The sequence below is a fragment of the Haemaphysalis longicornis genome, unplaced genomic scaffold (genome assembly GCF_048455015.1).
Source record: "Haemaphysalis longicornis isolate Haplotype H1 unplaced genomic scaffold, Haemaphysalis longicornis Haplotype H1 scaffold_14, whole genome shotgun sequence".
NCBI classification, from domain to species: domain Eukaryota; kingdom Metazoa; phylum Arthropoda; class Arachnida; order Ixodida; family Ixodidae; genus Haemaphysalis; species Haemaphysalis longicornis.
Window position 1 is genome coordinate 19,059,845 of NW_027526245.1, and position 25,124 is coordinate 19,084,968.

Sequence of the window (25,124 nt, forward strand, 5' to 3'; positions counted from 1 at the left end):
TAATTTCGGGGATACCAACGAGTTTTATGATGAAGGGATCTACACATATAAAAACAAGTGACGACAAGGGCATCCTTGTCTGACACCTCTATGAGATGCAATTTCACCCTGTACCACTCCACTCGATTCAGCCTCCCTGCCAAAGCAAAGTAGATATTAGGCAATAGTCTTATATACTCACAGCCAAAGGTAAACGTCTAAGCCCGGTTTATATGTTCAAACATGCCAACTTTATTGAACAAGAACAAGACATTACGGAACTATAAGACAGGAAATTAGTACACAAGGGATATTTACAGTGTTCCTTTATTAAAAAATTCGTGTATGCTTGGTTTTTCCATCGCAAATGATATTCTACATGTACTGAAAACCGCGGCCTTCTGTTGCTCGCGCCACTTCCAGGCGGCAAATGAAAAATCACGCAACAACGGCAACGAAAGATGATGATGATGATGTCCTCAAAAATTTTTTCACGCACCCACAAGGGGGGATTGGCCAGGGCTAAATCGGTTGTTCCACTAGCTAGGTTCCAATTTCTGCTTGGAACGCACCTCGAGCATGGCCACGCAGTTCTATACACGTTGAAGTCGGCAGCCTCGATTCAAGCGCGTCACCACTGTACTGCAGCGCTGGCATCGAGGAACCCGGCCTGCAGCAGTGGAACGCGATAAATTCAAATCGCCTTGAGCAAACCCTCGTTGTGTTTACCTTGGGATGAGCGCGATGGTACAGGAACAGCATAAGAAGTGAGCGGGAAAGCAAAAGCAGGCATTTTCTTGGTAAATGTCTGAAATACTATCGTATGTGGACGACATTCGCAACAAAAGGAGCGGATACGCGGCCAATTTTTAGAGAAGCGTATTTTGGCGGGAAAAGAAAACATAACAGGCCCACCAAGTGGTTTTTATTTATAACTACGCCAAGTTCCCACATGAACAATTTCTGCCCTTATTTTCTGCGTTGAGCCATCGAATTAGCAAAACACCAAAAGGGAGATTTCCCTCGACGCATCCCTTGCTTTGTCCAACCTTTGGCCTATTCAAACGTGTCGTTAAAGCGAAAGCAGCGAGCGCCGTGGTGCCTGGTATAATAGACAGTTTTATACACGATAGTTTTCTTTGTGTCACTTAAGCACGAAAATTTTGGTCTATACGTCTGTCGGTGGGATCCTTGATTCAGTCACCTCGCTTAACGTTAAAACTCATCAATGAGACAAATATATTGGCAAAGCAATTTTAAAACTAATAAAGTTGGAACAATACTTCATACTCGTAAAATTATTCAGCAGCAGGCAAATGTAAGTGATATTTGAGGTTAAACACGAATACAGAACTGATACTTTCAGTGTTTTGTAATTAAAAAGAGACATGTTCGCAATTTTTGCGAAATTAAACGAGAATCAACGCGTTAATTAAAACAATATTTCTAGTGCAAAACACAAAAAGGGGTCGCGCTAGAGCATTTGGCTCGTCTCGCACCATTAACAAAAGGTGCAAACAGATGGAACAGCAGTAGTCCGAACGTGGGAAATTTGGATTCAGTAAACCGTCACGGTGTTTATTAAGGGAGGACCGAGACAGCAGGGTGCGATGTTCGTACGTTGCCACCGGGGCCAATGTTCGTACCATTACACGTGCGTACAATGCCGTCCTTCGCGGCGACGAGCCAAAGCCGACCTTGAAGCACCCGCTACACTGGTGAAGGCGTCACGTACGCGCGGGGAGCGAACAATGATCAGCCGGGCCTCCGTTGTTCCCCAACGCGCCATCTAGTGACCATCTATATAGGGAAATTTCTAGGATCCTTACGCCCCTTACGCCATCCCTTCTCTCCACCAGGGTTACCAGATCCTAAGAATCACAAACCGCCAAATCGGCCTCCACAGTGGCCCAAAAGCAGCACAAGGCGAAAATTCCGAATGGCCGAAAAGAAGCCCTCAATTAATTTTTTGCAAGTAATTTTTGCGCATATAAAATTAATTTTCGGCAAGCACATTTTTTTTCAGTCATGACATTTGAGGTGCGAACGGCGTGGCTATCTCACCGTGCGCTGTGTGTTAATTCTGGGCAAAATACCATCACAAAGGCCACCCGCCCCAGGAAAATGACGCGGTCGGAACCACGGCGTGTAACTGGCCGCGCAACTAACGCTTGTTCAGTAGTTTTGCTGTAAGCATGCCAGGAATAACTCCAAATCAGAAACAGCTGTATTGTGTCGCGTGGTTTACAAATACATGTATAGTTTGTGGCAGAAAAGGATTGAGCGATGAATATACAATTTCGAAACAAAGCGTGTCACTTGACGCAAAACAAACAAAACTTCAAGAGAAGGACAGCACAGAGAACATTTATTTACAATATGTACAGATACATACAGAAACTGGCAATCCTTCGTAGGGTCGCGTAAGTTGAGGCAACACAAACAATACCCCGAGAGAAAACCAGCATACAGAGCGTTTATTTACGATCTATATATGCATACATAAAAAAAAAACATACAAAAAAAACGATAAACACCTGTTAGCGTCAGGGACCATCAAGTAAAAAGTAGTCGCTTCATAAATACTCGTGACACCTAAAAGAAAGACCGCAAATGGGGTCTTCTAAACACACACAACCGCGAAGCAGCCCACGCTGTTTTCGGTGCCTTTGGGCACATTTTTGAAATTCTCCGGTGGCGTGGTCCAGCGGTAGGTCGGGTTCCGCGTGTCTGTCACTCGACCACGAGCGGCGGAAGGGCCTCTCGGAACGTGCACACGTCTTCGTGAATGCGTTACGAAATGAATACAGCAAGGAGGGCGAAAGTTGCTAGGAAACACAAAAGAGGAAGGGTCCAACGTCCTGAAGTTTCGCGAAGTTTTGGGGGAGCAATCCAAGGAACAAAAAGAGACGAACCCGCCCGGGGGACCCGTTCCGGGAACCGCGGAGTCTCGTGCGGGGGAACTGGTTGCCTCCCTCGAAGTCCCCCTCCCCACCCGCCTTCCTTCTCCTTCCTTCCTTTGCTGGTTCTTGGTTCTGGGTGGCGGTAGGAACAGAAACTGATTGTAACTTAGCGGCTACTCTCATACAGTTTGTCTTAGATGGAGAAATCATTTGTAGTCCCTGGGCATGAAGCACTTTCACTCCGCCACTTGCACCGAATATTACGTGGGTCGCTTTTAACACTTTTGGTCACTTTGAAACAGACGGCATAAACTCTTTCATGGCTGTAGTTGACAGAATGGCGACATGCGACCGACAAAAATCGCGAAGGCTGCTCGGATTCTCGCCGTATGGCCGGCCATGCGCATTAGTCGGATGCATATGTATTCCAGAAACTGGGTTCCTTCCCCGTACGGCGGGTGCTGTGAACATGCGCAGGCGTGAGCGGCTGCTGCGAACAAAAAGCAGAAGAAAGCTGCGTCCCTGGATACACTTCGCAAATTTCTCAAGCGCGTGAACATGGACGAGTGACTTGCTGTGAACAGGCTGTGCTAAAAACGTTCCTGGCTGTTATGTGTTTAATGCAAGTGTTAGTCCTCAATAAGTTCAGAACGGAATACCTCGATGTACAAGGAAACTGGTAGCAACAGTCCCCCGTCCACTCAGCAGGGCCCTAGCTAAAAATAGGCGCAAAAAGGAAAGCATAAAATCCATTTTTCTTCTTGCTGTCGTTGATTTGTGAGTACATTCACTTGCACGGCGTAGTTACGGTAGGAAATCTTGCTCGCAGGTGGAGGTAAGCTTAACAACCACGTGCGGATTTCATAAAGGGCGTTAGCACTCTTCGATTGCAAGGCAAACATACCTCCATTAATTGTAGTGCGACACCGTACGCGCAAATAGCCGGTATATCGTGCTTACCTTGGTTAGACGGCAAACGCCGCTGCAACGCGCCGTCCAAGCAGAGACTGCGTCCTCCCGATGACCGCGCGTTGAGGAGTCCGAAAACTTATAACACCACAGGACAGGCGAAAGAAACGCAGCGAAGGCAGACAAAACGTGAAGGAGGGAGCGCCGCTCAACTCCCGCCGCAGGTGCCGGGCACAGAGGAGGTGGTAGTGAGCGCCAGTGAGAGGCGCCGAGCTGCTCGCCCTCGCAAGCATAGCCAGGGTTGTCCATCTAAGGCAAACATTTTTCAGAAAAAGAAAATTTTCGAAGCCTCCACAGCGATACCGTCGTAACAACGCTGGCAAAGTGCAAGTGTTTTCGTACATATATATACTCTTTGAATTCGATGTTTTTGCTTTGCCGATTGCGTTGGAACACCGCCGCTTATACATATTTGTACGCCGAGTTTCTCTCTAATACGCAGAGTTATGTCTGCCTTAGACAGCGCAGTAAGTGAAAGTATCTGCCTTAGTTTCTTTTATTATAAGTAAACATCAACGAGAAATTCTCAGTACGTTAATTCATTTGGGATGTATTTTATCCGGCACTTCAGATAAGCTTTACGTGAATCTTACAAGTCAGCAACTGAAGAAGCGCCTGTAGTGTACTCGAAATGTATTTCGGCAAACCTTTATGAATACAATTAAAATGTATTTTCAATCTGTATTTTTCATGCATTGAGAATGTATTTCTACCATGTTCGTTCCACAAACGTAAAAGGCATTTGAAATGTATTTCGAATATATTCGGAGTATATTTCAATTCTTCAGCACACTTTTAAAGTATACTCAGAGTGCTTCTCTAAATGTAGTTAGTAAGTGTATTTTTATAATATTTACAGTGCATTTACACCATGATCGTTTGACGGGCAGAAATACATTTTCAATATATTCTGAATGCCTTAAGCGCACATTCGTGAGGTTCAGTGCATTTCTAATCTATTTGGAGGGTACTTAAAAGCACTGTATTTTTCCCGAATTTATTATAATGTATTTTCAATATTCACTGAAAATTAAGAAAATGCAATTTTTAATGCACTTAAAATACATTTACAAATACAAAGCATATTTGAAGTGCACTTCAAGCGTACTCGTACGTATTTCAAACGTATAACTTTTCGCTAAGGGTAAGCAAAGAGGGAACAGGGTGATCGGCAATAGTGACACGAGTGGTGCGCATACCGACAACGGTAGGGGAAGTTCCCTGAGCAACACGAAGAACACGGGATCTGGCAGGAGTGAGCACTCTCTTGAGCCGGCTACATAGGTTCTCACTTATCACTGATATGTTCGCTGCCATGCGAAATGGGGCCTGTAGTGGAACTCCATCAACAAGGACATCAAGAAGATTGCAAGGTGCAGGTGAAGCGGGCAGAGTATTGTTGGTCGGGGTCGTCAATGCATCATCACCTCTGGGAGCTGCGTGATCTAGTTTTCCGGGAAGAGGTGGCCAGGACGGGACGGCGACGTCTCACGGCGAGCTTCGGCAAAAAGACACTGGCGAATGTAAGGCGAGGACGAATGGCTAAGTCTGTAGAACGAAGCAGTGGCATCGGAGCTGTTGGTACCTGACCAGGGGAAAATCGCCGGAGAGAATTCTCGGGTCCATGAGAAGTGTGGTAAGCAGTACGGGAAGCATCGTAAAGGTGGTTGCGGGAGTAACGGGAAACGTATCCTATACGATGGCAACAAAAGCAAATCGGACGGTCGTCAGGGGTTCGCTAGGCACCCGGATTGTTGAAATGACGACGTGCCGTATGATATGTAGTTGCGAGCCCTTGTAGAACCGCGTGGACGTCCTGACGATTGATGGCAGGAAGCGGGCGAAGGGCCAAGCTGTGAAGTTCTTGGCGGACGGCAGCTTCAATCCCACAGATAGATGGGCTGGGAATGGCGACGGCCAGGGTTAGGGATGGCTGGGGATGGCGACGGGGATGGCGATGGCGATGGCGAGCGGGGATGGAGACATGGCCTCAATTTCTCGATGAATTATTCTAGTGAGAGTCTCAGGTGGGCCAGGCGGTGCGACGTCGCGTGGGGGGATGAGCACATCTTGGCAGGACGAAGTAGCGGCCGTATTCGGTAGGCGGGCGAAGTTTTTAGCAATACGGTGTCTTTTGGCTTCCTCCAGACGTCGGCACTCTGCAATGATGTCATCCATGTTCGAGCTGTTATTGGAAACTTTTAATTGAAAGCGTCGTACGCAATGTTTTTCAAGATCTGCCCAACCTTTTCTTCCTCAGGCATTGCCCAGTCACCCTTGACGCACAGAGCAGGTATGTACTAAATATATGCAACCTAGGATTCAGTTCAACTCTGGACACGAGACGCGAGGTTGTTCTTGGCTGCAAGTTGACGATGAGGAGCGTTTCCACATGCTCCCCGTAGGTGCTCCTTGGAGATGTCCCAACTGGTCAATATCTCTTCGTTGAACTCGGTGGCTGTGCCACGACATGGTCTAGCGCACTTGTGTTCGTCATGCAGGATTTCGTTTGCGCAATCTCATGCGTGCGGTTCCCCGTTCTTCTGGGCCCAGTATCAGCCATCCACGTGAACTACCCCTTCCCGGCAAGGCTTCCACCGTGGACGACCAGCGGCTCCTTCCAGCGTTGGCCAGCGCAGTGTCTACGGCGCTGGAATCTGCAAACTAGGCGATCGAAAGAAAAATCAAGGCCACACCTTCACCGACTTCATCAGGCACACTGTGTATAAATCGTCACCGCCAGCCTGGCGCGCTCTGTCGGCTCGGTGGCTGTGCCACGACTTCGTCTAACCCACTTCTGTTCGTCATGCAGGTCAGTAAACAGTATTGCCGTTTCGCTAAAAAATCAAGCAATCGATGCCTTCTTCAGCTACCGAGACCTCAGCGCTATGTTTTTGTTGTGTCTGATCGTATAAACATTGTTTTTTGTCTGCTGCTGATGTTATCCGCTGACATCGAAACTATTCCAGGACCCCCCCCCCCCCCCCCGCCCTCCCTGAAAGAAATTCTAAATGAACTTAAAAGCTTGTCTTCCGGTAAAGCCCAGCTTATTAGTGACATGCAGAGACTAAACCGCCAGCTCTCTAACACCGATAAAGCGATTTTCGTACTAGGCAAAAGAATCCACAGCTTACAATCACACAACCATCAGGTTTAAACACTCCGAACGGACTTAGACACCGTAACAACCACAACCATCACAACTGCGAACACCAAAACTGCAGTTATCGCAGCCCCCACTGCCTTCACCACGAACATACGTCTAAAGCTGTGCACAACCTCTAAGCGGAAGAGAGCGATGCGCAGACCATTGCGCAGACTCAAGCGAGTACCTTCATCCCTTACTCCCAAGCAGCTTCTCGTACGTACATGGAGGGAACAATTTCCGAAAAAGCAATACAGGTGCTATCCCTGAATCCCCCCAAAACACACGTATCAGTAATTTGGACGCCTTCCCATTTGGTATTCCGCGGCAATCAAGCATCCCATGCGTTCGCCCGAGGTCTTGCAAACCGGGCACCATTTTTGGATGGCGACCGGGCAGATCACCCTCTCACTACTTTAAGCGACAAAACGCGACACCCCAAGCTATCCCGATGCACTTATCCTTCAGGAGCTGACTCGCTGTTCAAAGAACAAGAAGTGACCTTCCGCCGTCTAAAAACAAAACCTTGCCACACCCCACGAGACTACATGCCATTCACCCCACCTTCACGCCATTTACCCTCTGTGCAAATATTGCGGTCAACAAGCTACTCTATATCATGTGGTCTGGGATTGCCAGAATAACCCAGACTCGAAACCAATTCCCGAGTACCTACGAGCATGGGTGAATGAACGCGGCAGCTCTGACCCGAATAAGCAGTCATGGCTGACCGAAAGGGCGAAGACGGCGCGTAGAACCAATGCAGTCCTGAACTCAGGAGCTTGCCGACCTACCAGCTCTTCATTCGAATAAAGTTGTTCTTCCCCCTCCACCTCGTCGTGTGAAGTTCAAACCGCATAATGTATGATAACGGCGTTTAGGTGGATTTGATTAGCAGCGAACTTAACAGCGTCTGGAGAGGGAGAGGGCGGATGAGGGAGCTAGTTGGCGGCGGCGCATGAAACAAGACCGGGGGGGAGGCGGTGAGATAGATCACGCCATAGCCGCGCGTGCCGCCCCCTTCATCACACTTCCACAGACGCTCCTCTCCGCTTTCTTTCTGTCGACATTGCTGCGTTCGGTACGTAGCATGGGTAATAGTTGTGGGTGCCGTTTGCAGCTTTGTAGTCAACCACCTTCCCAGCGTGGATTGGAGCCAATTTTTGTGCTTTTCGCCTCCATCAGGAAAGCGGCCGCCGCGGCCGGGAATCAAACCCGCGTTTTGCTGGATTCAAAATCCTGCATTAACGCCGTTACTTAGCCAGCTCGTATATCTGAAATATCGGCTACTTTACTTGATGTTTTCATTGCCCATATATTGACGCAGAGATGTTTCAGTCCGGCATTATAGGAGCTGACGTAAGTGATCACTTGCAGATTTTTTAAATGTTGAATGACTCCTTAAAAATGCGCCAAAACAGACACCAGAAATACGTATCCAGAAATAAACCCAATGACGTTGCAACTTTTCCCAACGGGCTGCGGTAGCAACTGGGAATTACGTTTACAGGGAAACTGAGCCTTACGTTGCGTATGACGCCGTCATGTCAATTTCCTTTAGAATATACCAAAAAAGTTTCGATACCAAGACGTTTTCCGCAATAAAAGTGCAAAACTATTGATAACGTGTAACTCATTAAAATTGATTAAAGCAAAAGACAATCCCTACCGACGATTCCTACAAACTAGAGACTCAAGCGACCTGCGCTCATTTAAATGTTTCAAAACAAAGCTACAATGGTCATCAGACACGCTAAACGCAGGTATATCAGTAATTTACTTAGTGCCGCAGTTATGCAACGAAGCGATATTTTGTGGGAAAGAATCGACAGTGTTCTCGGGCGAGAAAGAGAGCAAGCTCAAACTAAAAAAACTTGCACTTAATGGAACGCCAACTTCTAAGACAGCACTGACTAACGCATTCGATGACTTTTTGCCTCCCTTGAAAACAGCACATATAATGAGCAACACGGGAAGTATATCACATCCCCAAACTGTAACAGCGCATTTTTAATACCAACGCACTGTGATGAAATCTCCGTACCTATCTCTCTTATCGAAATAGTAATTCACGGGACGCTGACGACGTACAGATTGGCCCAGTAAAGTACGCTATAGATATTATCAGTCCCGCCCTAGAGCACCTTCATAAGCATTTTCATATGCTATCTTTCCCGCAGGCACGCAAATAGCAAACAACTTAGAAAGATATCAGTTGTCCCAATTTTTTCAAAATGATTAGAGAGAATAATACAGAAAACAATGACCTTGTTTAATGAAAAGCACAGCATAATACCAACTTCTCTGTTTGGTTTTTCCAAGGGTTTATACAGCGAATCCGCACCGCTAACCCAAAAGGAAATACGCTTCAGTTTAATAAAGAAAGTCTTCATATTCTTTGGTTCTTTTTAGGGCGTTCGACCCCATAAATCATTTAAAACTGATAATTAAGTATGCATTTAGGGCGTTTACATATCGGGACCCCGCAACACTTACAACCGAGTACTACAAATGTATTTTGTAATATGTAATATTCTCCCGCATGCATTATTAGAACCGGTAACTATTACCGAAACTACGCGCGATGAGAAATCGCGCATTATCATTCCCTCTCAACTCGACCGCGGCCAACGCGACGAAAGCTGCGCGCTCTCTCCCGGATAGGGGGGCGGATCGCGGCGTTCTCATCGGCGGCGTTCGATATATCACAGGCCGGGGAGTTTTCTCCTTTTCTCTGCAACTTGGAGGGGCCTATTTCCGGTCTTGGGCCACAAAAAAGCAGGCATGGGTACCTGCTCGCAAGCGCGCGCTCGGGCGGGTAGGCAGTTTCTGAAGCAATAAACGTTGGTTGTCGAGTGGTCCCGTTGAAAGGTACCACTCGAGCTCATCACTCAAACTACGCGCGCACTCAAAACACAAAAGAAACGGCAAAACTGTGCCTACAAGTTCAGGCGTAGAAGAGGCTCGTGCACAGCGCTGACGACGGCGGAAATGGGACAAATTAGCCGCGAAGTTGGCCAGTGACAGCCGATCGGACAGCCATGGCCTCAACGACGTCGCTTAGGCCATGCCAGGGGTGCATAATGTGGAAAACTGAAGGAGCGCGGTTGCTTTTTCCGGGTCTTTCACAGCGATTTGCACGCTCACCGCTTCACGTGCCCGTGTAATATTTGGCCCAGGTATTCCTGGCAGTGTAATCTAAATGTCGCGCAGGTTTACATGAACTGCTCAGAGTGCAGCAGGGCCCCTTTAAACAAAATAAAAATTTACCTTTCATTTCGGCGCCACAAGGTCGTTATGAATAATACAGTTTCGAAAATGGAATAAATTAGGTGGGGGGTACCACGAGGCAGCAGTCTTTGGCCGTTATTGTTTATTATCTATATAATTGACGTAGTAAATATTGGCAGCTCTAGAAAGTTTTTATCTACGCCGACGACACTACTTCGCTTTTTTTTTATTTCTCATAATGCTGCGCAACTACTAACTAAAGACAACAATGTTCTTGCCACCCTGAACCAGTGGAGCATGCCTAATTCCTTAAACGGGCGCTGACACAAAAAAAATTCCCCCGCACCTCCCCGAAGGGAATCGTGCAGAAATGCGAATGCATTGGGTGCACCGATGAGTGTGTTTCGAGTAATGGCGTAATTAAAGACGAGAGTGTGAACGTAATCATTTATTCATCAGCACCTGTTTGTGTTATCGTTGTACCTGACGGCCACAATCACTGCCTTGTGATCGCTAAAGTGCACGGTCAAAGGGTCTTTGAGAAGCATACGCGCGTCACAGTTTCGCGTAAAGACCAGATCAATGCAACTCCCGTGAATGGTAGTGGGGCACGTGTCGAAGCCGGCACAGAGACAATGCATAGAGTGCCTGGTCTGCATGTACTCGACCAGCCACTCGCCACTCTTCTTGCGCACGTCAACGTTGAAGTGCGAACCAAGACTATGGGGTCAGAGGGTTTGGAGCGCACGCGCACACTTTCCATAGCCGCGTCCAGCTGCGCGGCAACGGCGTCTCGAGCGAGGTTGGGCGCGAGGTACACGGTTATCACAAAGACTCCGTCTCCGGTGTAGGCTAGGGTGTACAAGTCCTTGTACGGAGACGTGTCTCGAACGGGAGACGTGGCAACGGCGTGCGATATCAAGTTCCCTCGGGCGTGTCCTCTCCCCTTGCCCTCCGCTACTCCCACCTGCTCCGGTTGCTAGGCGCGCCACTTCTGTTGCTAGGAGCGAGGAGGAGCGCGGAGAGATAACACCTGCGGGCGCACGCCGACGGAGCACGACAACCCCCGACTAAGAAATGCATTCGCATTTACGACGATGACGACGACGAAGGCAGAACTACGAGGCGCGCGCTCACGTGCGCTCGCGCTGGAGGAATGCAGGCGCAAGCCGGCCAACGGAGCAAGACAACCCCCGGCATTCGCATTAAAAAAATTTGCATCCTGGTTTTTTGTTGCGATAAGTAGTGTAGCGGCGCGGGTCCGCCGCACCGAGATGACGACGACGACGAAGTCAGAACTACAAGGCGCGCGCTCACGTGCGCTGGCGCTGGAAGAAAAAAAATCATTTTTTTTTCTCCAATATTTGTCTCCTAAATTGGGCACATTAGCCCCAATATATCTCCCGATCCTGGCCAATCGGTGCCATTTCGCTTGGGTCTCCCCACAGGAATTAGGTTACGGCCGTCCACACCTACGTCTCAGAGACTAGGCGCCTACCCTGTTAGCCGCTCTTCTTGTACACAGACGAAATAAGAGCCTATTGCAAAATCCCGCATAGTCTTCTCTTGCAAATGCCTGCATAGTGCACACTTTCATTCTACAAATTCCTGTATTTGTTGTCCAATTATTCTGATCAGCAATTTTTTATTTATTTATTTTTCTCCAAAGTTTAGTCTCCTAAATTGGGCACATTAGCCCCAATATATCTCCCGAACCTTGCCAATCCCCCTAGTGGGTACGCGCCACAATCAGAAAGGAACAACAACAACAACAACAAATCAGTTCGAGCCCAAACGCTGTCGTGGCTGGTTGTCACTGCGCCGGTCGCGACATGAATTGGTGACGTGGACCAAACTCGCCTCTTCTGACCGCGCCATGTCGGCCCCTTCAGCTCCGCCGGATTCTGCGGGCCAACTACAGCCCGGCGGTGACCACGAAGCCGCTCCGCCCGCCCACGAAGCAGCTCCGCCTGCTCACGCTACAACCGCGGCTGTGCCCAGCGCTACTCTACCCCCGTTTTGGACTCGGAACCCGCGGACATGGTTCACGCAAGTCGAAGCACGCTTCCGTCTGCATCGCATCACCAGCCAGGAGGCGAAATATAACAGCGTCGTGACCTCCTTGCCAGGCAGCATCGCGGACGAGCTGGCCGACATCCTCGACGCCCCACATCCTGAAGCGCCGTACGACGACCTAAAGGCAGTGATCATCCAACGCAAGTCGGAGTCGGAGCGCAGCAGGCTGCAGCAGCTTCTGAACACCGAAGAGCTCGGTGACAGGCGACCCTCGCAGTTGCTACATCGCATGCGGCAGTTACTGGGCGATCATGGCCAGGACCTCAAAAACCCACTTCTTCGGGAGCTCTTCCTTCAACGCCTCCCCCAGAACATGGTATTGGTACATGCGGCAGCCGCTGACATGCCACTCGACCAACTCGCGGAACTGGCTGACCGCCTCGCAGACTATTATCGGTCCCCAAGCATCGCCGCAGTCGTCGATACGCCCTCCACCTCAAGGGACGACTCCAGGCTTGGTCGACTTGAGAGCCACATTGATGAACTCAGCCATCAGCTGTCATCTCTCGCACCCCTCTTGCACCGACGCCGACGTGCATCCCGCGACCGACGGTACTCCCCATCCCCGTCCCGTTCTTAACATCGCTCCTCCGCAACACGCGGTGAGCCTGGCCCTTCGGGCGTCTGTTGGTATCATCGTACCTTCGGCACTGCCGCCCTCAAGTGCAGCCAGCCTTGCTCATGGACGGGAAACTAGGAGACCGGACACTGGAGGCGGCAAGTGAACCCGGTCATGCAGTCAGCCGCCTCTTCTACGTCACCGACAAGGTTGCCGGCCACCGCTTCTTGGTCGATACGGGAGCGGAGGTCAGCGTCATACCGGCCTCTTCGCTAGACCGACGACGCCGAGAAATGACCTCCCCGTTAATCGCCGTCAACAACTCGCCGATCAACACCTACGGCCAGCAGTCGCTCACAGTCAATGTGGCCTACGTCGCACCTTCCGGTGGCTTTTCACAATTGCCGACATCAAGCAGCCCATTCTCGGTGCTGATTTTTTGGCTTTCTACAATCTGGCCGTGGACGTGCACTCTCGACGCCTCGTGGACATGACGACGAGCCTTTCGGTTCATGGCGTTCTCTCCTCTGCCACGGCGACCGGACTTCGAACCTTTGTGCCATCTTCCGCGTACGAGAAGATACTTGCCGATTTTCCTGTGATCACAAGACCCCACATGGGAGCGTCCCCGGTGAAGCACACCATCACCCACCACATCGTCACGAAGGAACCCCCTGTCTTCGCTCGAGCACGTCGTCTCGCGGGATCGCGTTATGCCATTGCTCGTCGAGAGTTCGAGCACATGCTGGAACTGGGAATAGACCCTATGCGAAATTGCTTGGTGATCTAGCAACACTGATGTAAACAAGACCGTCCGCCATATTGGTACGGGCGACGATCGCGAAGTCTCGTATTGTTTACTGTGGAAGAGTAGGGGACGGTTACGCAGTATGGCTCAAACTGGACTGCGTTTTCCGGGTCCCGACCACGGATTGTGGACGAAGGACTCGTATGAGCTGCCGACTGTGTCTGAGGACTCATACCACTCGTGGTGCCGCGCCAAAGACCCATCCGAGCGGCAGCGGAGCAGGGCATGCCGCCTAGCCACCGCGCCGCATTGCTCGCCTTCATCGGTGCGGACAAACACGTGCGAATCGCAGTAAGTAAATCTTTGTTTGTTTTTTCATTGACGCGAGTTAACCGGTATGAGCATTTGTATAGCACTTTGTTCACCGTTGTTTACCATGCAAATGCGTAGCGGGGACCCTGTTGCTGTAACCACTGAAAGAAGAAAGCGACAATCGCCAGACCGTGCCGCTAGTGCGTGGACTGAAATGGCGTACATCGAATTTACGGGATTATTTTTGGCGGAGATGTTTACGGAAAGGTTGCGGCCGTTTTCCGTGACGGTCGTCCGCCCGCGTGTTTGCCGCAAAGCATTCGTGCTTTGCGGCAAAGTCAACTACAAAAGTGCACATGCGCCTTGAATTTTCTTTTAAATGCAGAGCATTTCAGTAACTCACGATGTCACCCGCGTTGGCGTCCGTAGTCCGCACGCTCACTGCGCATGCGCGTCGAGTCGAGGCGATAGCGAACTCTCTCGCGAGGGGCATTGGATTGGATTCGAACACTCTCTCGCAAGGGGCATTGGATTGGATTTGATTGGATTGGCTTGGATTGGATTGGCTTGGCTTGGATTGGATTGAATTGGATTGGATTGGATTTGGATTGGATTGGATTAAAGTGGATTGTGTTGGATTGTGTTGCGTCATACCCGCAGCACGTTGCGTCATAGCCGCGGCAGACGCGCTGGGGCCGGCGCATGTGCTGTACTCTCTCTTCCGCGGTTTCCTCTCCTTCTAGCGCGGCGCATATAACCGGTGTGCCGTTCTCCGGCGAAGCAACATCCGCGCTTGGCTCAAACACCTAGAGTCCACGCCGCTTTACAAGTACGCCAACGTCGTCGACTGGGACCGGCTTACGCAGTCCCCTCAACGTATATAAGCGGCGGAGCGCGCGTTCGGAATTCAGTCAAGGGGGTCTTTGCTTGGCTTTCGCTTGACGTGACGCTTTGCTTGACTCGAGTAGATGCGACGCATTTACTCGAGTTCCCCCCGTGGGAAGATGCGGGCGGCTTTTTTTGTGTGTGTTTTCATTATTTATTGCGCATTTCCTGCCGCAAAAATCTGTTTGTGCGTCTGGCTTGTCCTTTTTTGGCAGTGGGGTGGTTGTGGTAGTTTCTAAAGCGAATGTTTTGAGTGTGCCTCAACAGATATTACCGTAAAACCTCGTTAGCTCGAACTCACTGAACTAAAAAATTAAAAAAAAATTCGATGGGTCATCGGTATAGCCCGAATGTTTACCTGTTTATCTCGAAATATTTTGGAAGTGAGTTCCAGATAATCATAATATTGCTTGCTTAAGTTATGACGAACACGAATATGCGGGTACTGGTATCATTACCCACGGTGAGGTTTATAAATGTCAAACTTCCTTCTCTTGAAAGTACATCAACAAAGCATGCAGCAATACTTGCACGCTCAAACTTGAAAAACAATTTTGACATCATTGCTGTTTGAGGTGTAGATTATCGCCCTTGCAACACTGTTTAAGCAAGACACAAAATCTGGTCATTTTGAGTCTGTTCCTTGCGGCCACTGCTTTCTGCTCTGTCCCTTTAGCATCAACTGTAGCGGACTAGTCCTGTTCTTCCCTAAGTGCTATTTATTGTTACTCTCTCTGATCTTGCAGGTTGGGCCTCATCCATGTGGTCAGCAGCTGCTTTCGCTCCCAGAGAAAAATTGGCCGGCCCTAGGTTGTGTGCCTCACCTCTGAGACGGACAGTGGGGAGATTGTGGAGGCAGCGTGCGAGTGCCCGGCGGGTTGCAGTGGAGAATGCAGTCACATCCTGGCGGCTGTGCACCTACTCGTCCTCTTGCAAGCCCAAGGTTTTAAAGAGGCGCCACCGGAGCTTGCGTGCACAGCTGCCACAACAGTGGGGAACTCTGAGACAGCAGGGCATAAAGCCAGCGAGTGTCCAAGACATTGACTGGAGAAGCCCGCAAGAAAATGCCCCCTCCCTTCCCTTGCCAATGCGTCTGTTCGGCGCACGTCGAATGCAGGAGCATTCGAGCAGCAATAAAGTGCCGTGCAAGCGCTTGGGAGAAAACTTGGTAGCCTTTGGAATGGGTTTTTTGCCTCAATTTTGCTGGCCTCACCCACCCCCCCCCCCTTCCCCAGTAACAGAAACAAGGACTGGCATGGCACCTGGAGGGTCACCCATGAGCTACCAGCAAGCATTCAAGCCACATCACGCCGTGGTCATCTCGCGAGCACGCAGAGGCTGGGCAACGTCGTGTTTACTAGGCCGCTGCATGAAGGGGTGCGCGAATGCTTCCCTTTGTTCCATTTATATCCACAGTTTGCTATACTGCACGCGTTATAAATCTGCGAAGTATTTTAATTTACTGGGATTTTCACTGTAAATACAAAAAAAGCAAAAGCACTCAAGCTGATGCGCGGCGGACTGATGCAACTCTGGCCGTTTCTTTTTTTTGATGAAAACTTGAAAATTGCCTCAGCTACCTACATCAATGGCCACTATCATTACGTCGGAGGCATGCATGCAGTATGTGACAAACTATAGGAGTGAGTGTGTATCTTACTCGCAAAATATTCGACAGTAAATACATCGTGGCTGAAATGACAATGGGCAACAAGTTAACTTGACGTAAACAAACCTGTCAGCCCGGCAAATCGCGAACCAAGTGCAGAAAGTCGAATTTTCCAACGTCAGATCATCATAAAACAGTGCACGCCACTTCCGCAACGACACGCGGCTAAATGCACCGAAAATAAACTAACAACATACTCCGATACCGTGCGCGCCCCCCGCCACAGAGGAAATTTTCAACCGCGCCGTGACGGCGTAGTGCGGCAAGAAAAGTTTACAGCCCTAGGTAAGATAAAGGCTCGTGTAGGGGCTAAGCGGTACCATTTAATAATGAAATGAAGCGGGCGTATAGCCACAGGGACGAGTGAAATAAAGCCTAATTTTGACAACGTGTGGTACTGTTTCCCCACTCGAGCGCCGCTGTCAGTCATAAATAGGTGACGCACGCTGAGGCTTTATTTAGAATACAAACGCTGAACCACGGAACTCCAACGCAGCTGTATTTTTCATCCGGACAGCGACTACGAAATCCCGCGCTTAGCGAACCAATGACAAATATTCGCTCCCAGCGCACCGCGCCCAGCGCACCGCGCCCAGCGTGTCACGAAGGTTGCTCGCGCCGGCATAGTTCGCGTCAGAAAGCTCGTTCAAGAGCGTGGAACTTCACGTGCCTTTTCTCCATCTGGACCGGTATTTCCTCGTTGCGTGCACTGCGGCACGCAGCAATGCTCCGGCATTGTAGTCCATCACCAAGAGCGGTCAATGCCCGCCTTCTATGTTTTGCTACTTGGTTTCGGTTTCAAACGACCGTACCAAAATGGCGGACCTAGTTACCGGAGTCGACGTGAGATGGCGGGGCGCATTTTGCATAGGGTCTATTGTCCGTCCATCCTCGAGCAACTACGCGTCAGCCCTGCATATGGTACCCAAAAAAGACCCCGGTGACTGGAGGCCATGCGGTGACTACCGTGCCCTCAATGCTATCACCGTGCCGGACCGGTACTCGCTCCCTCATTTGCAGGTCTTCACCGCGAATCTGGCAGGCTGCAAGATATTCAGCAAGGTGGACTTGGTCAAAGCATATCGCCAGATACCTGTGGAGCCAGCAGACATACCGACGAGTACCATCATTACGCCCTTTGGTCTCTTCGAATATGTCCGCATGCCTTTCGGCCTGCGTAACGCCGCCCAGGCCTTTCAACGTGCCATCGACGAGGTTACCCGCGGTTTAGACTTTGTTTTTGCCTACCTTGACGACCTGTTGATCGCAAGCTCATCACCATCCGAGCACGATGTGCACTTGCGAGCCCTTTTCACTCGGCTTGACGAATATGGTTTCGTCATCAACACCAAAAAGTGTGTCTTCGGCGTGCAGACCATCGAGTTCCTGGGCCACAGGGCATCAGACCTCTCGACACCAAGGTGAAGGCCATCCAGGACTTTCCACAGCCCACCTCAATTAAGAAGCTGAGAGAGTTCTTGGGCCTGCTGAACTTCTATCGGCGGTTCATTCCCCACTGTGCCGAACTAGTCCAGCCCCTCACTGATCGGCTGGCCACCAAGACAGGCCCTGCAGAGCACTTCGAGTGGAGCGAGCAAGCAGCGTCCGCCTTTTCTGCTGCGAAGAAGGCCCTCTCCGACGCTGCCATGCAGACATACTGCTCAACTTCGTCTTATAACCGACGCCTCCAGCGTGGCTGTCGGTGCTGTGGTTGAGCAGTTCATCTCCGGTTGGCAGCCACTTGGTTTCTACTCCCAGAGGCTGAAACCTGCCGAGACGAGGTACAGCACCTTCGGGCGCGAGCTACTGGCTGTCTACCTTGCCATCAAACATTTCCGGCATTTCCTGGAAGGCAGGGACTTCTACGTCCTTACGGATCACAAGCCCCTGACGTTCGCCTTCCAGCGCAACCACAGCTCGTACTCGTCGCGTGAGATCCGTCACCTCTCCTTCGTCTCGGAGTTTACTGTCGATCTCCGCCATGTCAGTGGCCCGATCAACACTGCTGCTGACGCGCTGTCTCGCGTCGAAGCACTTTCGTCTACACCCCAACCAATTTCCATGGAAGAGCTTGCTTCTGCACAGCGACAAGACCCTGAGCTCCAGCAACGCCGCTCTGACACCTCCACGCTGACTTTCACGGATGTGCCGTTGCCGTTTACCGAAAGCACAATCACATGCGAGACATCAGCCGGCGTCTCCCGACCTTATGTTCCACCGGCGTTTCGTCGAGCCGTTTTCGGCACTCTGCACGGCAAGAGTCACCCCTGCATCCGAGCAACTCAACACCTCGTCACAGCTCGGTGGTTCTGGCCCTCCATGAATGCAGATGTCCGCCGTTGGGCACGCACCTGCCTCCAGTGCCAACGTGTCAAAGTAACCAGGCACACTGTCACTCCTGCCTCACCATTCCTTCCACCGGACAGCCGTTTCGCGCACGTGCACATTGACCTGGTCTGCCCCCTACCACCGTCGCGATGCGCCACCTACTTGTTGACGTGCGTCGACCGCTTCACGCGCTGGCCAGAGGCGATTCCGATACCTTATATTACGGCGGAAACAGTCGCCAAAGCATTTGTTGGTGGTTGGGTGTCCCGTTTCGGCTTCCCTGCTGTTGTCACCACTGATCGCGGGCGTCAATTCCAATCAGCCCTGTTCAACGCTCTCGCTGCCATTTTTGGAGTACGCCACATACACACCACCTCCTACCATCCGTCTGTTAACGGGATGGTGGAGCGTTTACACCACCAACTCAAGGCAGCTCTCAGCACCTACGAGCCAAGGGAACACTGGGCCGACCACCTTCCCCTCGTCTTGCTCGGACTACGCTCGGCTTTTAAGGCAGACCTGCATTGCACATCTGCCGAGCTGGTGTATGGCTGCCCTCTTCGTCTCCCGGGCGACCTCCTCACACCTCCGCCTGCCGATGGTCCTTCGGGCCCCGCCGGTTACGTGGCTGACCTTCGTCGCCTTTTCGAGCAAATCCGGCCTGTCCTTCCTCGACAACGCAGCGACCACTCCGTCTTCGTGAGCCAGGACCTTTCTTCCTGCACTCACGTGTTCGTGAGCCACGACGCTGCCCGTCGACCCCTCACTCCCGCTTTCGATGGCCCGTACCGCGTCATCGAGCGACACCCGAAGACTTTCACCCTCGACATCAACGGGCGCCAAGACGTCGTCGCCGCTGACCGCGTAAAGCCTGCATACCTCGCCTCTTTCCGACCCAGCCAGACCTTCCCCGCCTCAACAACCATGCCCAGCACTTTGCACCATCAACCGTACAAAACTGTCACGTGGGCTCTAACAATGGCCTCCGGCTCTACGGGGGGGGGAGCCCTGTAGCGGCGCGGGTCCGCCGCGCCGAGACGACGACGACGACAAAGGCAGAACTACAAGGCGCGCGCTCACGTGCGCTGGCGCTGGAAGAATAAAAATCAGTTCGACCCCAAACGCTGTCGTGGCTGGTTGTCACTGCGCCGGTCGCGACAGTAGCTAATAACCTACTTATCACTTGTCCATCCTCAATTGCTTCAGCGTGCTACGGTTGGTTAATTATAGACGGTCTTAATACGGCTAGTCGTAGTCTCGGTTTCAGCGGGTGCCGAAAAACGTGGGATTGTGTATAAACAAAGCTGTCCACGTGACCGTCGGACAAGTATCAAAGAGCTGAGCTGCCGTAGCACTGCCGAATCGGTGTGGCCGGCCGTTTCAGTATGTGGCACTTCGTGCTGATCTCGTGAGCGCTTAATTATAACGCGACCGTGGTCGTGACTCAGGCGCCGCGAGCGCAAATTGCCGACAGCCTTGCACCAGCAGGCGGCGCTCAGAACCAAGCTTTTCTCAATGAGTCCGCGCTCAAAAGTAGTTCTTCAGGACGCCGTCATTTGGAGCCCGAAGAAGTGGCGTCCGAGTGTGCGTTATCGTTTTCGACTGAGGATTGTGGTGCGTTCCCATCCACTCCACGCCGATGCCACAAGTCCATCTTGCTGTAAGACAGCACTTAGTTGTGCCAGTGATCATCAGCAGTTTTCTGGAATGTGTAGTAATTTCTTTAAGATTCAAATCGAGTAACTTAATAGTGAATGTTTGTTATCCTCCGCGAGATTGTACACATGGTATCACTGTAGAATTCCACTGCATTCTTGCCGAACTTCCTCGTTCGTTTCCTCATTCACATATAATAATTTTCGGGGACATCAATTTCCCCGACATAGCGTGGTCTATTCAATTAACTTCTAGCACACAGTCTGAGTCTAATGCGTTTCTACAATGTTGTCTTGATTTCAACCTCACCCAATTAGTCATAAGCCCAACACGACGTTCAACCCATGTGTTTCAATATTCTTGACTGGGTCCTGACTAGCAACGTGGATAATGCTCTGATATAACACAGCTCAATGGTTTATCCGATCACGACATATTAACCGGTCGCATAGTTCCTCCTTTTATCAAAAGGCTAACATTCGGCAAGCTCATCCGATGCTATAAGAAAGCTAACTTCGATCGTATTACCACGAACTATCACTTTTTGCCTATGACTATCTAACAGATCACGGGTCGCGGGCCGTCGAAGAAAACGGGTTACTACTAAAAAATGCCGTCACTAATCTGATAGATAAATACATCCCGGTAATCTCTATAAAATCTGATAATACTTCCCCTTGGTTTTCGCAGAACCTTCGTCGCCTAAAGAACAAGAAGAAAAGATTATTCAGGCAAGCTGAAAAAAATAAATTAACTGTTTCCTGGCATCGGTATAAGGCATGTGACAAAGAATATCAAAAATTACTCAGAACCACGCGCTTACAGTTTTTCCAGCGTGACTGATCATCGATGCTAAAAAATAACCCTCGGCGTTTCTGGCGTGTAATAAATCGCAAGCACAATCCTGACATTGTCTTTACTGATCAGAACACCTTAATAATAACAGGCAGTGACTGTTCAGAACTAATAAACAAAACATTTTCCTTGGTATTTACAGTTGAATCTTTCCACCCACAGTCGTGGGTGGAAAGACCCTGTCGCAGTCGCACTGATGCGATTATGCCAGAAATAACAATAACTGAGGCTGGAATATATTCTCTTCTGACTAATCTCAAGATTTCTTCTTCCGCTTACAACACTGGTTTGAACAAAACTATTTTAAAAAATAGAGCACAAAGCAACTTTCCAGTATTAACCGCCCTATTTTAACAATCTCTATCATTCGGCTTTTTACCCCATGACTGGAAGGTGGCGAAGGTGGTTCCGTTTTTCAAATCTGGTGATCGTACCTCCGCACTAAACTATCGCCTCATTTCCTTAACCAGTACCATATGCAAACTCATCGAACATATTAAACATTCCCAGACCATAACTACCTCGAGAAACACAACCTCATTTTTAGGCATCAGCACGGTTTCCGAAAAGGCTTTTCATGTGACACCCAACTAGCTGGCTTCATTCACGAATTACATGTATCTATAGACGCTGGAATTAAAGTCGAAGCAATTTTCCTAGACTGCTAAAAAACATTTGATCGTGTCCCTCATAATCGACTCATTCACAAGCTTAAAGTTACTGAACATTGACCCTACTGTTGTCACGTGGATAAGAGACTTTCTTTCTAGCAGGGCGCAATTTACATCAGTTGACAATCGCACCTCATTTTTAGCCCCTGTAACATCTGGTGTCCCTCAGGGAAGCGTACTCGGGCCCTTGCTTTTTCTAGTTTATATTAATGATCTACCTGACTGCGTTAAATCTAACATCAGACTTTTTGCGGATGACTGCATATTATACCGTCAAATTCAATCTAACCATGACCACGACATTCTTCAATCTGACCTAACGCTATTAACACAGGGTGCTCATCCTGGCTAAAGCCTCTAAACCTAGCTAAAACAAAAGTAGTGTCCTTTACTAATGAAGCCTCCCAAAATTCAGCATCTTTGTGGAGAGAACTTGTGGAGAGCCTTGTGGAGAAAACTTCCACCTATAAATAGCTTGGCGTGCAGCTAACCAGTAACTTGACATAGAATATTCACATAAACCATATCCTTGTGTCTGCTAACTGTTCACTTGGTTTCCTAAAACATAAGCTCAGACATGCTCCCGCGCGTTTACGTAAGTTAGCATATATTCCACGCTAGTACGCATAAGCCGTTTGGGACCCTCATCAGACATATCAAATAAATGACTTTGAAGCCTTCCAAAACCGCGCTGTCAGCTTCATCTTTTCTGATTACTCAACCTATACTAGCGTAAGAGCATTAAAAATAAATGAAATGAAATAGAAAATTGTGCGAAACTCGAAGCCTTATCGCATCGTCGCAACATATCTCGCTTAACATCATTGCATAAACTATACTACCATGTGTCCATTCATAAGGAATTTATCTGTGAACCCCCAGCTCTTTTTCCAGGTCGAGATCATACGCATCACACGTGGTACCCTTGCTTTTTCTGAATCATTTGTTCCTCGTACCACAATTGAATGGAGTAATCTACCATCAAACATTGTTACTGAACCGAATACCATGAAATTTACTAAGGCTTTGAGAAAAACACCAATGTATAATGTGTATCATTTCACTGCTTCCTTTCACCCAGTTCTTGCGTGTAAAATGACGTGTAGTAATATTCCGTGTAGTAACACTCTGCGTAGTTCCTTTCAGTTACTGTACCAATAACCGTTCCTATTGTTTCTACTGAATTTTTCCTATTTGTGTCCACTCTAGCGATGTAAATTATTTTTGCCCTTTTAGTTCTTGCGTTTATTTTGTTCTTTTTGTAGTTTTTCATGACACCAGTGTAACCACCTTTACCCAGTGTAACCCCCTTTACCAGTGGAAGAAGAGTTTTTTGAAATAAATAAAAACAATAAAAAACAAAAGCGGCCGTGCCATCTTCAGCTGTATGTGAGAGATGATCCGGAACGCGTTCGTTCGCTTGCGGTTTCTACACCCAGAGCGCAGCGTTGAAGAAACGGTCGCGACAATGAGCGATCTTCTTGGAATAACCGTGAGTTTGGTGATAGACGTGAAGAAAGAGATGAAAAATAACGATGGTAATCATGCGACGTCCTCCCGAAAGTGCCCGCGAAACGGTGGAAAGAGATGACGGGCAGAACTGTACGACGACTTCACGAAGTACGCATTGCGATCTTCTGTGCATCGCCTTTCTTGCGGCAATGGGATGCCGACAGTGAAGGCAATTGTTGCGAATGTCAAGGCTAGTGGCGATGTTACTCGTCTCAAGGCATGGACTGTGCGCCGGCTGCGGAATGACGTGTTCAGGTATGAGAAGAGGGGCTGGAACTCGCTCCTGATCGAGCAGCACGACATTTTCGGGTGGCAGCTGAAGTCCCTCTACGACATCGCCAGGTACAGGATTGAAGATCGAAAAATATTCAACTTTGATGAAACCTGAGCGAAAGCGGGACACACGATATCGACTGTGATGGACACGGCGGTTCTTTCCGACCGCGTTGTCTTCATGCCTTGTCTGACGACAGGTTTGAAGCAGCCGTAAGGGAAAGGATAGCGCCTGATTGTAACGCACATCGACAGCGAGGGCGGCTTCGTCGGTGGGTGCCTGGACATCTTTCAGGGTACGAAGACAGGCGACTACCTCGAGGATACGGACGACACCCACTTTGAAAGGTGGTTTGGGGCCGTTTTGCCACAACTGCCACGCGGTAGTATAAGTGTCAAGGACAATACCTCGTACCACTTGTGGCTGGAAGAAGCAGTTCCGACGACGACTTCGCGCAGAAAAGTTGTTCAGGACCGGGTGATGTCTGAAGGACTAGCCTGGGATGAAAAAAAAACGCTTAAAAAGGAGATCCTCAGCCTTGTGCTTTCTGTTAATACAGAGGCACATCAGGTATCGTATTGACGGTGCAGCTTAAACAACAGCATGTATTAGGGAGCCCTACCATCGTGAGCTCAGTCCCATTGGGCCCATATGGGCACAGATGAAGCGAGGCATCCCAGCAAGAAATGCCACATTTAAGCTGGTAGAAGTAGAGGTGCTCCTGAGGGAAGAAGTTGCCAAGGTAACAGCTCAGCAATGGGCAAACACTGTTCAGCATGTGATCAGCATTGAAACAAAGTTCAGAGGAGATGGTGGAGCAAGTGCGCATGTTCAACCTATTATAATACATCTGGGTGAAGACGACATGGACTCCGACAGTGACCTAACCATAGCTCGGCAAAGTTGGCATGGCTCACTCAAACTCACAAATTTTTTTCCAAATCACCAGTCATTCAAACTCATACTCATTTCTTAGCAGCACATCTGCGCTCACTCAAACCCAAACTCACAGTGAGCGCAAAACTCAGAACTCACTCGGACTCAAAACTCAAAATGTACTCAAACTGAAAATGTACTCAGAACTCAAAATGTACTCAAACTCAAAATGTACTCATTACTCAAAATTTACTCAGTACTCCAAATATACTCAGTACTCAAAATGTACTCAAACACTAAATGCACTCAAAACGCAAAATATATTACAACTCAAAGTGAACGCAGTACTCAAAATGTACTGAGTACTCAAAATGTATTCTTTGAAAAAATTGGGACAACTGATAACTTTCTAAGTTGTTTGCTATTTGCGTGCCTGCGGAAAAGATAGCATATGAAAAGGCTTATGAGGTGCTCTA

The 25,124-nt window shown here is 49.3% G+C and overlaps 1 protein-coding gene across 1 annotated transcript in view; it reads right to left on the bottom strand.

Moving 5' to 3' along the window:
- The window catches only part of LOC144164992 (uncharacterized), a 709,659-nt gene that overhangs the window by 363,221 nt on the left and 321,314 nt on the right, over positions 1–25,124 (bottom strand). The gene's annotated exons all lie outside the window — the stretch shown is intronic.